Raw genomic sequence first — 14,834 nt, 5'->3', positions numbered from 1 at the left:
CCGACTATAATATATTATAATATAATACAATATTATCTATATATATATATTTACCATGCCTGCCTACCGACGCGCACGCGCGCGCGCACACATCTTTATTTAACATCTTTACACCTGGACGGCGGCGCACGGGACCGCTGTGTGTGTTGTAATCCTCCTCTCGTCTTATCGGTTGCGGTTTTTAAACCAATACCTACCTACCGTTTTCAAGACATTGTACGGATTATATTATTATTGTTGTGCGTAGTGCGTGTATATTAAAAAAAAAAAGGAATAATAATAATAAAAAAAAATCCTACATGCGATACGCGATCTGAAATTTGTTTTTCTTTTCGCCTCCGATTGAGTCTCATCGCTATAATACTCCCTTTCTTGGTCCATCGATCTCTTCATCGGTTTTCGTCTTAATCTCGTCTTCCGGCGAAACGAAAAACTTAAAAAAACCACAGCACGCATGTACAATAATATTATTCGATTTATTCGTCGGACGTGTTTTATACTTGTATTTTACCAAGTATTTTTATACGAATCATTTGTATTTGGTTTGCGATAATTTAATTGACACTCGTTTAGTTAAAACATTAATTTAAATCGTCCAGTTTCGACGCCATATCGGCGAGCTATATTTTGTTTGTTCCGGTTTAGGCGTAAAAAATTCTTAAAATACTTAATCAATATTTATTTTATAGATTAGACGTACTTATTAAACAAATAATCACGTATAAAACTACCCATATTTTAAACCATTATTGATCTATAAATTATAATAGGATACAATAAAACACAAATTTATAACGATTCAATAATAATGTTTAGAGTAATAAATTTGCATAAAATTACTGTCATTATAACATAACGTGTCTCTTTGTTCGATAGAAATTTACTTCTGTCTTAAATTTTTTTCGATAGTTTTAGTTAATATATTATAATATATTATATATTTATGGCATTTTAGACTATAAATAGTGGAGTATTTTGTCTTTGTTTTTAAGTAGCTCCACAGGCGTATCCGGCGGAAATCCATTCTAAGAAACTACAAGTACATATATTATAGAACTGTAGGTTTTTACAACAGTAAAGAACTCTGGTAAAAGTTTAAAAATAAATATTTTACTGAGAAAATATCTTATAGATCACAGAGGTAATAATAATATTATACAGATTTTTTTCCATGAACCGGGTAACATCTAGCATAGGCGATAATAACGATTTCTATTTTCTATTTCTTTAAACTTTTCTATATTCGTTTATAATTTAAGTATTTTGACTGTGAAATATTTGTAAAACCAAATTAAAAGTCGTAATTTGTATGGATAAGAACAGATCGTATCGTTTCCAAGAAAAAGTCAGTTTGTATATTATTATTTAACCGTAATAATGTATAATAACTGATAATATTAAATAAAGTACTATAATATTGACATAATAATTTAACTACAATTCCCAGTGTTCACGAATCAAAATATTAATATTGAATGTCGTCGAAATAAAAATAAAATGTTTTTCTAAATCCATTTATTATTAAAAGGGAATTATGAAATTTCTTACGTTTATTTAACATCTAAGCCCTAAGGTATAAGGTAAATTGGGATTTTCGACTTTAAAAATACAAAACATAAATATTAACCAACTTAATTATAAACTATTTGTTCAGGTATAAATTATTCATTTTGAACGTTTCTATTATGAATGTTATTCACCAAGAACACCGCCTATGTCTCTAAATAAAAATTCCCTATACATTTTATTACACTTATTTAATAATAGTATAATAATATTAGCAGCACACAGCGTTTACGTATTCATTGTAAACAAACTCCATTAGTGTTGAGAAAAAGGTTTAAAGTATAAAATGTAAATTTCTTTTACTAAATACATTTTACAAAAACCCGATGTATGTTCATATGCCTAATTATTTTGAATAAAAAATAATGAATGAATTAATGTCACTGATTTTTCTTAAATTCCTATAAAATAATACAGATTTTTATCTATTCTTAAACATATATGTTATCCTCTCAGCTCTCTTTTTTAAAGGATGCTAAACTCTAATTTTTTAGTTAAACGTCTAATGCAGTAATGTGCAAGAGAAACCTTAAAATTCGTGCAGTTTTTTTGTCAATTGTCTAACGTTAAAAAATAAATAAATACCTTTAATATTATTTCCGTTTACTTGTTTTTCATTTTTGTGTAGGAATACCACGAATTTAAGATCAAATCATAAGAGCATCAAAGTATTTTATATTTCAATCGAAAACCTTCATCGGTATAGGGTAAAAAAGGTCATATTCTGTAGGTAAAATGTTATAGTTATACTAGTCGGTAAACATCAAACGTGTAAATAAAAGCAACTGATTTGGATAAAATAATTGTGAAAAAAATTCAGCGTGATATAAACTCCCAAGAAGACTAGTGTTGTGTAAATATTTCAAATATATTCAATAAAATACCAACAGTATACAAATACAACTACAAAAATATAAAATACATAATAATAATATGTAGATAATAATATTAACTAATAAATAATAATTATAAATTTTAAGCATAAAATCAATTAATTTATACATGCGTTTTTTATTTAAATTTCTCCTATTTATTATAAAGATAAATTTAATAAGTAATAATTTTTAACCACAGATATTTACTTAATATATCAATTAATTATTCGTCTATTTAGACGTAGATAACTATGATGCTTATAACTGAGACCCGGATGTGAATTCAAACAGCTGTTTTTAAATACAATATTCAATTCACACGTAGGTATCAATAAATATTTAAAACTATATTACTTTGAATTTATGCGTTTGTATTTCAATTGATTCATTTTAACAAGAAAATTTAATGTTTATACACATTTTATAAGTATATAAATATACAATTTCCATGAAGCAAAATAAATCTGTAAAACTGTAATTTAAAATATTATTTTGAGTTTGCTAACAGACCACTAAATAAACAAATACAATCATACTATTTCCAACATTTATTTTTATACAATATTTAATACATTTTGTAATGATTAATTTAAATTAAATGATTAACAATATGTCAACGTATCTATGATCTATATATCTAATTTATTATTATGAATGTTCTTTGACTTAAATAATTCGTAGATAATTGTTAAGGTCCCTTCTATTGTTGGATTCATTTATAATATATTTTTCAGTGTTACTTAAGGAAATTAAAATTTCGATTATCGTTATAATATTGATGCAGGGCAATAAAAAATAATCGGATTATTGATACCTATTGTATTTTTATTGACCAGGAAATATCGATGATGGTTCGATAAAAAAACGATGCAATGTCCATGATATTAGACGGCTGTTTATACAATTCACTTATTAAAGTATATAGTATTATAATACTGGTATCCCTCACTATATTATGCTCAGACATACGTAAATTATACGAATCGAGATAACTGTACAACATCACGCATAAGGCCATAAGGGTAGAAAAGTGAAGTATAAAAAAAGGGAAAGGAAGAACTCAATGGCGAACGTGCCGCATCGTACCTATATAAATATTTAAACGGAAAAAAACTTATATTAGTAAGATACTCGTTGCATCTATTAGTGGAAAAACACAAAAGCATGGCAAGGCAAAAAAAAACATAACTGTATTGATATAGGCGGCGGCGGTGGCGGCAGTCGATTTTTGAAGGGTCCAAAAATATGTATAAAAAAAACAGCTGCCCGCCAAATGTCCCATAACCCATCCAGGTGCATCTTGACCACACCGTCTCCCTATATTATATTATTTTATTTTTTTTTTTACTTTTTTGTTGCCTTATAAACCTGGTCAGTAGTGGGTGACATATTACTTTTTGCGGGCCTTTTGTGTCTGCTAAATCTACCCCTAAATAACCGGAGAATGTTTTTAAGTCGCACCGGCCGATATATGTTCTCTTCACCGTGAATGGGACGAAACGAATAAAAAAAACTGTTAAAAAACGTCGATGCGTCGTCCGCGTTTGCACCAGTGCACCACACAATAAATAATAATGTATAATATACGCCTGGTACATAAAGAAATGCATAATAATAATATGTATATATATAATATATTGTATACTTATATTTTTAAGCGTTCGGCGTATATTGCCCTGTTCAAAAGACATGACGACTTTTGTTCGAATCGACACCGAACACACGTCGCCAGGTTCTTATATGCACCGGTTTCTTAAAATACGAAATTTATAAAGACTAATGTTTCCGGTTAAAATAATGTATATAGCCATATAGAATATAGATGCTTCATATGTATGTGATTTATGTACATTGTGTACTATTGCGACTTGCAAGAAGGAATGGCCAAACGAATTGTGATTAGATGATCGTGTTGGTCTTTTAAGAGCTTAACGTGCCTTCAAGCTATAGCAGAAATGTTTTTTCAAAACATTGTTATTACTATACAAATACAAGATAGTAGGTACTTCCATGATACCCATATTACCAAACGTCCGTAGTCTATACAGCTGACGGGGTAGAAATGGATTATTTTGATTTGTTTAATGTATCTAGTAAATACATAAAAAGTATATACACATTTGATTATAAAACAAGTATTAATACAATAATTACAATAACTTACTCAAATATATAATTTTACCGTTGATAATAGAAAATTAGTTTCAACAATGATTTGCTGGTATACATCCACCTGATATATATTATTATACATATTTTTGTGCTTTCTCTACAATGAGTTTTTAAGATAGGTATGCTAATTGATTTTTAAGTAAATTCATTGTTCAGAATACTGTAATGCTATGTACGTATTTATTACATTCTAGAAATAAATTAAGGTTATTTTAAATTGATTTTTAAAAGCGTATTTATATATTTATATATTTTACGTGGTGTTGCATTATGTTTCATAATTATTTCATTCTTCATAATATTTAATACATTATATAAATATAAAATAAGATATGTATTATGAAGGTTGTTTTAAATTAAAAAACATTTTTTTTATTAATACCTACTTTCAATCGATGCATGATGTATTGATGTTATAAAATAAGTTAAAGAAATAAAAATGCCTGTGTTCCTTTAGTTTTGAACGATTTGTCCTTAATTAAAAACATATAATAATTATAAGTCATACATCTGCTATCTGCAAATAAAATGCACTTACAAACATTAAAAGATATATATTAACATAGTTTTCTATCGAGCACTGTGCAGCGCAGTATACTATTGTATGATACTAATATATGTATATAGGCACATAAATACATAATATTCATCGTCACTGCACCTGATGTGCACGCACGATTCCATCGTCACTCTGCAGATAAAGACCACCCGATCGAGGGGTTAACATAATAATCGATAACCGTTGGACCATCGACCGTTCGATTACAATCAAAATTCAAGTTTTTTTCATCGGACCAAACACTTCAATGATTCCGCTTTAAAACGTATTAAGGTATTTCACAAAAAAATAACGAATCATACGTAGCTCAACTGCCTTAACTCACTATTTTTACACAAATGTATACCGTGATGATGGACATTACAAGACTAATTACATATTATTGGTGAAATTATTTAAATACCGAGTAACAAGTAAGAATTTAATACTCGACAAAATACCGCATATAAATGTATATTATTATGTTATTTATTTTAAATGTAGTTATCGTTAAATATTATAAAAATAAACCGTACAAGAAATGCCTACCAATATTATATTATGTATACTATAATATTATATATTATGTCATTTGTAAAAAAAAAAAATTTGAAATAATAAATCTTAAAAAATACAGATTGTATACTTACATATAGTATTATATAGTAGATAAAATATTATAGTACCTTAGTATATGTTGTTCGAATTATACGGTAGGTATATACAAATGAGTGTAAATGAACTTGTACATGAGAATTATGAGATTCATGAAATTATGTTAATTTATTATTGCCACCTACATTGTAATAACGATTATTTATTTTAGATTCTGAAACGAAATAATGAATGAATTGATTTTATAATAATGTGTTTTTTTTAAAATATATATTTTGACAAAAAAAAAAAATTAATATGCTACTTATAAAATACACATATTACATGATAAAATTTTAAACTATGTATATGCGTATACACTAGGTATCTATAGTCTATCTTAAAATTATACTATTAACAAGTATTATTGTATTATAATTTTGATATTTAGACATTAATTATCATCAAAATCAATGTTATAATAATATTATAATATCCACCTTGAGACAAATGATCGAATCTATAGTTATTTTTGCGTTCAAATGTGGTTAAAATTAAATTAAAACACATGAAAATATGGTCGCTGATCAGCGCAAAAGAAATAAATAATACGAAAAAGTTTAAAACGCGAAAACTAAATATTTTTTCAATTAATTGAAATCTCGATTGCTTTTTGTTTTTTTTTATTATTCTGCGTATATTTCTGTAAACTTTCTACACTTCTCTTATACAAAACAATAATAATATATTTATGTTTTCACCAAGAAAACATCTATCCATATACCTTGTATAATATACATCTAATACCGAAACACGAGTAAAAGCCGCATGAACAGTAAACATTAGTTTACCGAGAGTGTGCATACATGATACATGATACATACACACATACATATATACAGAGGGTAAAAATAGTTTTCTTCCCTTGTAACACACCCCGTCATACATATATATATATAAATATATATACAACCGTTACTATATTATACGTACGCACGCACGTACACATACATATATAGATTCTTTACTGTACATACATCTATACTCCTACAGCTATGTTATTGTTGTTGCAGTGCCCATTTTTTTCTTCTTTTCGTACACACGCGCAAACAGTTCGATCTCGTGGGTAAACACACGCTGTTTATTATAAAAATTTTATTGGCTTATTGTCACGAAAACAACGGCAAGATGCCCGCCACGCACTTTCTCTCGGCCCATAACTCTTGCGCGTAAATTCCGTAACGAATCGCCGTACACACCTCGCAGTCGTGATACGGGCCGTATTATACACAATATAATAGGAGCGTAGACAATGTAAGGTTGTAAAGATTGCGCAAAAATCTAGATGATGAGCCCCGGCACCGACATGAGGTCCTCGGCGAAATGGGTATTATTTATATTATATTATTATGTAACGTCTCCAGAGGAATTGTCCGGCCCATAGATACCGACATTTCTCTGCTGCATTTCTGTGTCCAGCGAGTGTACATCATATGTGCTGCAACACGATCATCATCGAAACCTACATAATAATATAAAGTGTTACGGTTTTATACGTATATATGGAATATATATATATATATACATTATAAATACACGGCGTGTACTGCGCAAGACGGCGATTTCGGGCTATTCAATAATGCTCGTTTACCATTTTCCCATAAATATGTGTGTGTGCGTGTGCGTGTGAGTTATATCCTTTTATTGTCGATGTCGTTTTTAAATCGGGTTTCGACGCCGCAGGCCGAAAAAATATATTATATCAAACGATATTGTACGCGTGTAGGTGTATATAATACAAATGGTCATCGAAGGTTGGACGACGGGTGAAAAAAATGTTCGCACACAAACACAACGATCTCCGACCGTGCAAAATATGATTGTGACAAAAAGAATCGGTTAAATTTAGACCATCTATTATGTTTGCACAAACCTATGTAGTGACTAGTTATGGACTTATCGATATCTCACGAGCACCTTTTTTCGTTCCGGCCAATTTCAAAACATCGCGGCGAGGATTTTTAAAGTTATTATCATTTTTTTCCTCTCACCCTTCACAATTTCATAATACACGCGTATAATGGATTTTTTCGATATATTTTTCCTATAGAAATATAAATGGGTTCAGCACCACGTTTCTCAAAACTCGTTTGTACAACGACCGCGGGGGTACAGTGTTAAAATTTGGACCAGAAATGTTTTGTATACTTAATGTTTTTCTGGTACACGTATTACAGTGCATATATATTATACGAGGTAGTAAATTGACTAATGATATTTTATGTACTAAATATATTATACAACTTCATTAATCATTAATTTTGTTGAGTTTGAGAAAAAAACTGACTGCACTACACATTGTATAAGTATATATAGTGTAATGGTTTCAAAAAAGGATTAGAGTTGTTCGTGTGAATATTCATGTTTACATAATGACATAATGTTAAAAATTTCCATTTACTAAATGCACCTACAATAATAGGTAATGTGGTTAAAAACGCAAGTATATCAATCCGATAAATCATCTAAAAGCTATATTTACACGTTGTTTTTTGCTCACCGGTAAGCATTATTACTAATAAAAATCATTTCCTTTGAAGTTTACTATAATGTTGAATTTTTTATGTAATATATTGCTTTAGCAAAATACTTAATATAGACAATATACTAGTATGTATTTCATATTATGGGACATAGACGGTAAACGTAAAGGTATGTACATCAGAAATAATATATTAATTCAAAATTACATAATCATATATTCTATAGGTTGTATATATGTAGTTATTTATTCACGTAAAAAGAACGTAAGTACAAAACTATTTATTATTTTCGGAAACCTAACAACTATTTAAGTGGTTTTTAATATATTATGTAGTCATATTAAATAACAAACAATGTTACAAGTGTTACAGCGTTTCACAAAATTTATAAAAGAATCAAAATATGTAAAATGTTCGCACCACGTTAAATTACAGTTGTTAACAATAACATGTTAAGCCAAAATCATTTATGTATTAGAATAATTAATACGTATAATATTTTTATACCGTTGAACTTATTGTACTTACATAGAAACACAACGAATAATAATAATTGATTGAAACGAGTATAATTTTCAAGAGAAAATAGAAAACCAAAAAAGTTATCTATAGGTATTCTATATTTGTAAACCAGGTACAGGGCTATGCGCTATTTGAAATTAAATTGTTAAATAGTAAATACCACAATACCAGTCCAGAAAATACAACATTTAAGTATAAATTCAAAATTAATTTTGATTTAATTTTTTTTTGTATCTAATAATTTCAATACGACAAATATTACCAATGACATAGTATAATATTATAATATTATGTAGTTTTCTTACATGGTAACATTGGTAACATATACGATATACGAACAGTAAGCATTTAACACTTATGAAAAAACAATACACGGATAGAGTCTTTCTCTTGGAAGTTATAATATACATAATTTTACACAAGAAACATTGAATTCGCCAAATAACAACCCTTCCCTTCCCCTGATCAAAAAATTACTAGCCAAAATCTTTATCGAATCTATAAGCTGCGCAGAACTTCGATAGTCAAAACTTAAAATCATCTATAGGGACTAGCGTTAATGCACGGATGTAAGCTTTATGTCGATCAAGTGACCTGGGAAGGCTTCATCAGCTTCATCCTCTAATTCCATACCTCCATTGGAAAATATTATAATTATTTATAATAAAATAATCGTAATCTACTATTAAGTCTTCGTCAGTTGTTTTTAATACATAATTTCTTAATGTAACGAAGTATTTATTATTATTAAAAACAAACAAAATTTTAGAAATAAAAGTAAACGTATGTATAACATAATGTATCCAATAAAAATATGTCAAGACAATAAAAAATTTGTCCCAAACACTCCCAAATCAAAAATAATATTATGTTTGTATTCGTAATAAATTAAAAATATTTTCAGTTTTCAAATCACCCCACCCGGCACCCACATCAAATAATATTATAGTGATTTAATTATAATATACTATCGATGTCATCACCGATGATGCCGTTTATAATATGGGAAAGCTATGGAAAAGAGTCGTACGTGTGTCACACCACACACAGCAATAATATTTCTACAAAACATATAATATTATATTGTACATATGCATCGTAACGGCTATATTATATAGCAGCAGATGACCGGGTCCGGGTGTTCCAAAATCGGACTCGCTCTCGGATTTCACTATAGGTTAGCCGGCGGCGTCGACAGTTTCCCATAACATTATATCGAAGCGCTGCGCCAACCCTATCCCCTGCAGCCGCAGTTCAATCCCGTACACACGTCACACGCACACCATAAAGCACTTTTTCGCATAATAACGACTACGTTGCAAAAGGCCAATCGTATGCGGCATTATACAATATACACATGCGTTTTATTATATATATATGTATAGTTTATAGCCAAATGTGGCGAAATCATTGAAATCGCGGGGGTGTTATACAGTGGTCGTGGGGAGCTGAGCGACGCGCGTAAACTGACGGTACATATGTATTATGTATAATGTAATCGCGACACGCACACAATCGGACGGGATTTATATACATTTTCAGTATTAAAAATAATTCGGATTGCGGCGACCGGCCGATGGACAATTCGGACAACAAACGACACGTACACACACACAAAAAAAAAAAATATATATATAATAATAATAAATAAATAATCAAACCCAAAATATAAAAGTGTAGTGTACCTATACGTATACGCTAGCCAATATTACACTGTTGTAATATAAGTGTCGTAATACCGTTATTGTCCTTTTTTTTCGAACAAAATAATCAAAAACGGCGCGGCGTGTGCGCATATCTCGTTCAGACCTAACGGTTTTCGTGCTGTGCGTACCAATTATTACGCAATGCAATACAATAAAAACTCGGCATGATTTGTGTCCGCGCACAAGATCTTAGGAACCGGTGGATTAGTGTCCCACGACGATTTTCGTATAGTGCCAGTTGCGGGGGATGAGGAGAAAAAAATAAGTCCAGCTACCTAAGGGTGTGTGTAGTATACTACTCTCTCTTCTCGGGGACCCGAAGAATCGATATTGCAGGATACGCCATATATATAATATTATATATATAAATGTATTACAAACTTGAAAATACAAATAATATAATATATTATATATGTATACTAAAATCGTGTGTGTGCCGTGTGGTACAAAATTGGAAAGTGTGCAATATTTCACGATTTTCCGCATTATTCAAAACTCTCGGTTTAATTTTATAGCTTTATAAATCTTGTTATGCAAGTGTGCGTCTCTATTGTCGTGTGGGAAACAACGTTATAATATCGACGAGACGGCTATGGTTTATAAAGAAACTTGTGCGATCACTGTCTCTCATAGATTCACGAAGAGCCAAGGTATTTTTACGTAGTTGACTTAGAATATAGCACTCCCTTGATCTAAAGGTAGACGCATTAGCAGAGTTTTTGGGCACGCAAAAATATTATTTTATTGCAAAACCGTGCATTTTATGAAAAATATCATTATTATTCCTATAATGTATGTTTTTAGTACGTTTGGGATACACTATAGGTATTGAATTTTAGCTTTTAAGATTTTACACTACATTATATTTATATGAATCGCGATTCTTGGATAAAACTTATTTTGAACATCTAGATAGTAGATTATTATTGTATTGAAGTAATAAAGTGTTTCTATAGAAGGATTAAATGGGTAGAATTAATTAATTTAACATATGACCTTAAAACGATTGGATTCTACTACCTATAGTATATGTTATATGTAATACACTATGGGAACATTGTAGTAAGTACTCTGTTTACTAACAGCAAAATTCAGTCAATCATAGTGCCAAATCATTTCTTAGAAATCACGATTCAAATCTCGGCAAAATGTAAGTCATCTTTATTCCGCATTTTTAATATTGGCGTCAATTGACAGTTGTCAAAGTTCATGATGAATGCGATCATTCATCATTGCAATAAAATCTAACCAGAGACATAGACACATTAGTGTTGTTAGTTATTCATAAAAATTTAAAAATACAAACTCGATAAATTAGTTATAATATTATATAAATATAATATAATCGTATGATAAAAAGGAAAACAAATTACATTCAAAATATAATAAAGTATAGGTGCAAATAAGATGTCAATTAAAATATAGATACCTAGTAAAATATTCTTGAGATGTATTGATATCGTATACCTATATTAACTACACAATTATTATTATCGATAATTAATAATTATACATTTTATACATTATACATGGGTACTTGCACTCGCAATGTACATAGTTCATAGCTACAGTTGTACGTACGGCAGAACAACGCAATTTTGATATTTTATAAGTTATAGGTTTTTCGTCTAGTATATTATTAAAATGGTTTTTGAAACGGCTGAATTACTAAAACCGTACAACGGAGGTCGTAGTGTTAAACGATCCGATTATTTAAACGACCCATACGAAGTATTTTAAAGTATACACAGCAGCAACCAGCCAAAAACCCTCGGACGGTTCACATTTTACTTTTTCATCCGTTATTTAAATAACAACGTTTTTTTTCAACCCGGGTGTTGCGCGACTATATTTTTACTCGTGTCAAGCAATCTCGGCGTTTTATTACGGTACTATAAAATGATGTACAATTATAATATACATATCACGTTTATAGGTAAAGAAGGAATCACAATATTTACAATACACCATCATCAATATAGTTTTTACTTAGCATCCCCGTATAATGATATAATTTATGATGTAATACAAATTTAAATATATAAGATTCCGTAATGACAATTCTACTAGTTACTAAATTTGTGTGTTAATTTCCAGTTCGGCTATCAAAATGAATAAAATTTTATTTATGTTACTTGTGAGTAGAGGATAATACGAAACGCATATCCGGGTTGCTGCCGTGCTGCTACAATGTAATTAGAAATTTAATATTTTAACTTTCTACATTTAAACAATTTAACTATTTTCGGATAAATGTATTTTTGTATTATTTGAGTTAATTAATTTGCTTAGATTTTTTTTCATAAATCGACTGAAATTCTTGAAAATTCCCCATATAATTAGGTATATAATATAAATAAAATCTGCTTGGAAGTTAATAATAAAATAAATAGTCACATTATGCGTACAAGAGAAGGTGAAGAATATCGTAATATTATAATATTGATGCCTGATTGAGGTTTATTTATTTATAAATTTGTGTTGTTACAAAACGTATTTTTTTTCGTAGCCTATTTTGAAAATGTGTAGGTACAACGACCATAACCCATTTTTATACTAGTACATGACATATCGACGGGACATTTTATTTGTATAGATATTTTTTTTTCGAAAAAGATTTAATGGTTTTTAAGATTTTGACATTTGACCATTCGAGTAGAAAAAAAGGATTATTCAGTGACCATTGTGGGAATTGGGTCGTCAGATGCAGGTCAATGTGTGTTCACGACCACACAATAATATTTAATCCAAAATCAAAACATATATTGTAACATTATAAATAATAAATGGGTTTTTTTTTAAGGCAAAAGGTAAAACCCTACAGACGTACACAAACGGACATTCCGTATTTTACAACAAAAAAAGTATACAACAATACATACATACAACTAGAAATAACGATTATTTATACTCCGACGGATGAAGTGTGCGGAATACATTTCTTTTTGAGCGACTGTACAACGAAAATATGGCAAAATTATTGCCAACTCAACGATCACCGCCCGTCACACCACCCCCGTCCGGAGGACCGAACCCGCTAGAAGCACAATGACATGCAAAAATCCGGATATTTGTTTGTGACAATATTTTTAAAAATCCATACGCATAATGCATTTTTTACGACCCTTTTAGAAGACCCAAACGTCTTTTAATGAAGTCGCCGTCGACGTTTTTACTTTTCCACCACCGCCCCCGTGTCCACCAGTATTTTTTTCTTTCTTTAGCCACAAAATATTGATTGATCGTATCCTCTGCAGAAATACGTATTACAAAAAGGTCATTGTCACGACGCACACAGACCGCCGTTTCCCCATTTTGTGGCACACAATAAACACAAAAATACATATATGCACACAGTGTACACTATAAACCTTCGGTCTAATCACCTCGCAGACTTATATTTATTTAATGCGTTTCAAATACTCACTCTTCGTCTTCTCAACCGTCGTCTTCGTTCGTCTTATTGCAATCGAACCGCATACACAGTTGAAAACCATATTATGTTCCGCGCCGTTTTTATGTCACAAATCGCAAAAACCTGAAATCAAACAGCTCGGAATATTTAACAGTTTAATTTTACATAGTGTGATATTATGGTATACTGTAGGTATATTAGGTAACTTACTATTAATCCTGTTACACAACGTAACCGTTCCAATAATGGACTTTTTTACATTTTAACGTTGATCCAACAGTCAAATGTTACTATTTTATGTATATTATAAGTTAATAACAATTCAGGAGTCTATTCGTAACATTTTCAAATTTATTTTTATTTTTCCTATTTATATTTTTATATACATTACCTATCGTCGGGTCATATACTATGGCTATGTCTGTAAAATTGTAAATGTAATTCTTACCAATAAAACAATAAAATCGATTGAAACACAAAGTTTATTTTTTACGTTGTCTTGCCATTTTTTTTTTTTAACTAAATATTATGGTTTTTGTTTTTTTTTCGTTCCTATATCTGTATATACTTCGAGGTAGCCGCTGCGAGTAGTCGTTGTTTTATTTTGCGACCAGATGTTTACAGAAATATTTCGACTCCATGGTAAACGCGCGTTTTTGACCGATCGAGCTCATTTTACACGAGGGACCTTGCACCTGCGTGTTTAATGAAAAACAAGGTACAGCAACTGATTAATTACAATGAACACTGAACACCAAGAATGGAAAAAAATGTTATTGGAAGAAAATGTTCAATGTACTATTTATAACCAATACTATTATTTATTATATTAAATTCATATAATAATTAATTATATTAAGTATTTATAAAAAAATATTTTCTAATATATATGATTTACAATTT

The 14,834-nt window shown here is 29.8% G+C and overlaps 1 long non-coding RNA gene across 2 annotated transcripts; it reads right to left on the bottom strand.

Moving 5' to 3' along the window:
• Window positions 1–6,801: 6,801 nt before the first annotated feature.
• LOC126549981 (uncharacterized) lies at window positions 6,802–14,712 on the bottom strand. 2 transcript variants are annotated; one of them, XR_007603960.1, is made up of 4 exons: window positions 14,323–14,712; window positions 14,142–14,261; window positions 13,944–14,054; window positions 6,802–7,267 (listed from the first exon to the last, which is right to left on the bottom strand). It is a non-coding gene; the product is annotated as an uncharacterized LOC126549981 (long non-coding RNA). The 2 variants fall into 2 exon arrangements; XR_007603959.1 differs by having other exon boundaries at window positions 14,142–14,706.
• Between the last annotated feature and the right edge of the window lie 122 nt (window positions 14,713–14,834).

This window comes from Aphis gossypii, chromosome 2 (assembly GCF_020184175.1).
Source record: "Aphis gossypii isolate Hap1 chromosome 2, ASM2018417v2, whole genome shotgun sequence".
NCBI classification, from domain to species: domain Eukaryota; kingdom Metazoa; phylum Arthropoda; class Insecta; order Hemiptera; family Aphididae; genus Aphis; species Aphis gossypii.
The sequence above is the reverse complement of the archived record's forward strand: the minus strand, read 5'-3'. Positions and strand labels throughout refer to the sequence as shown.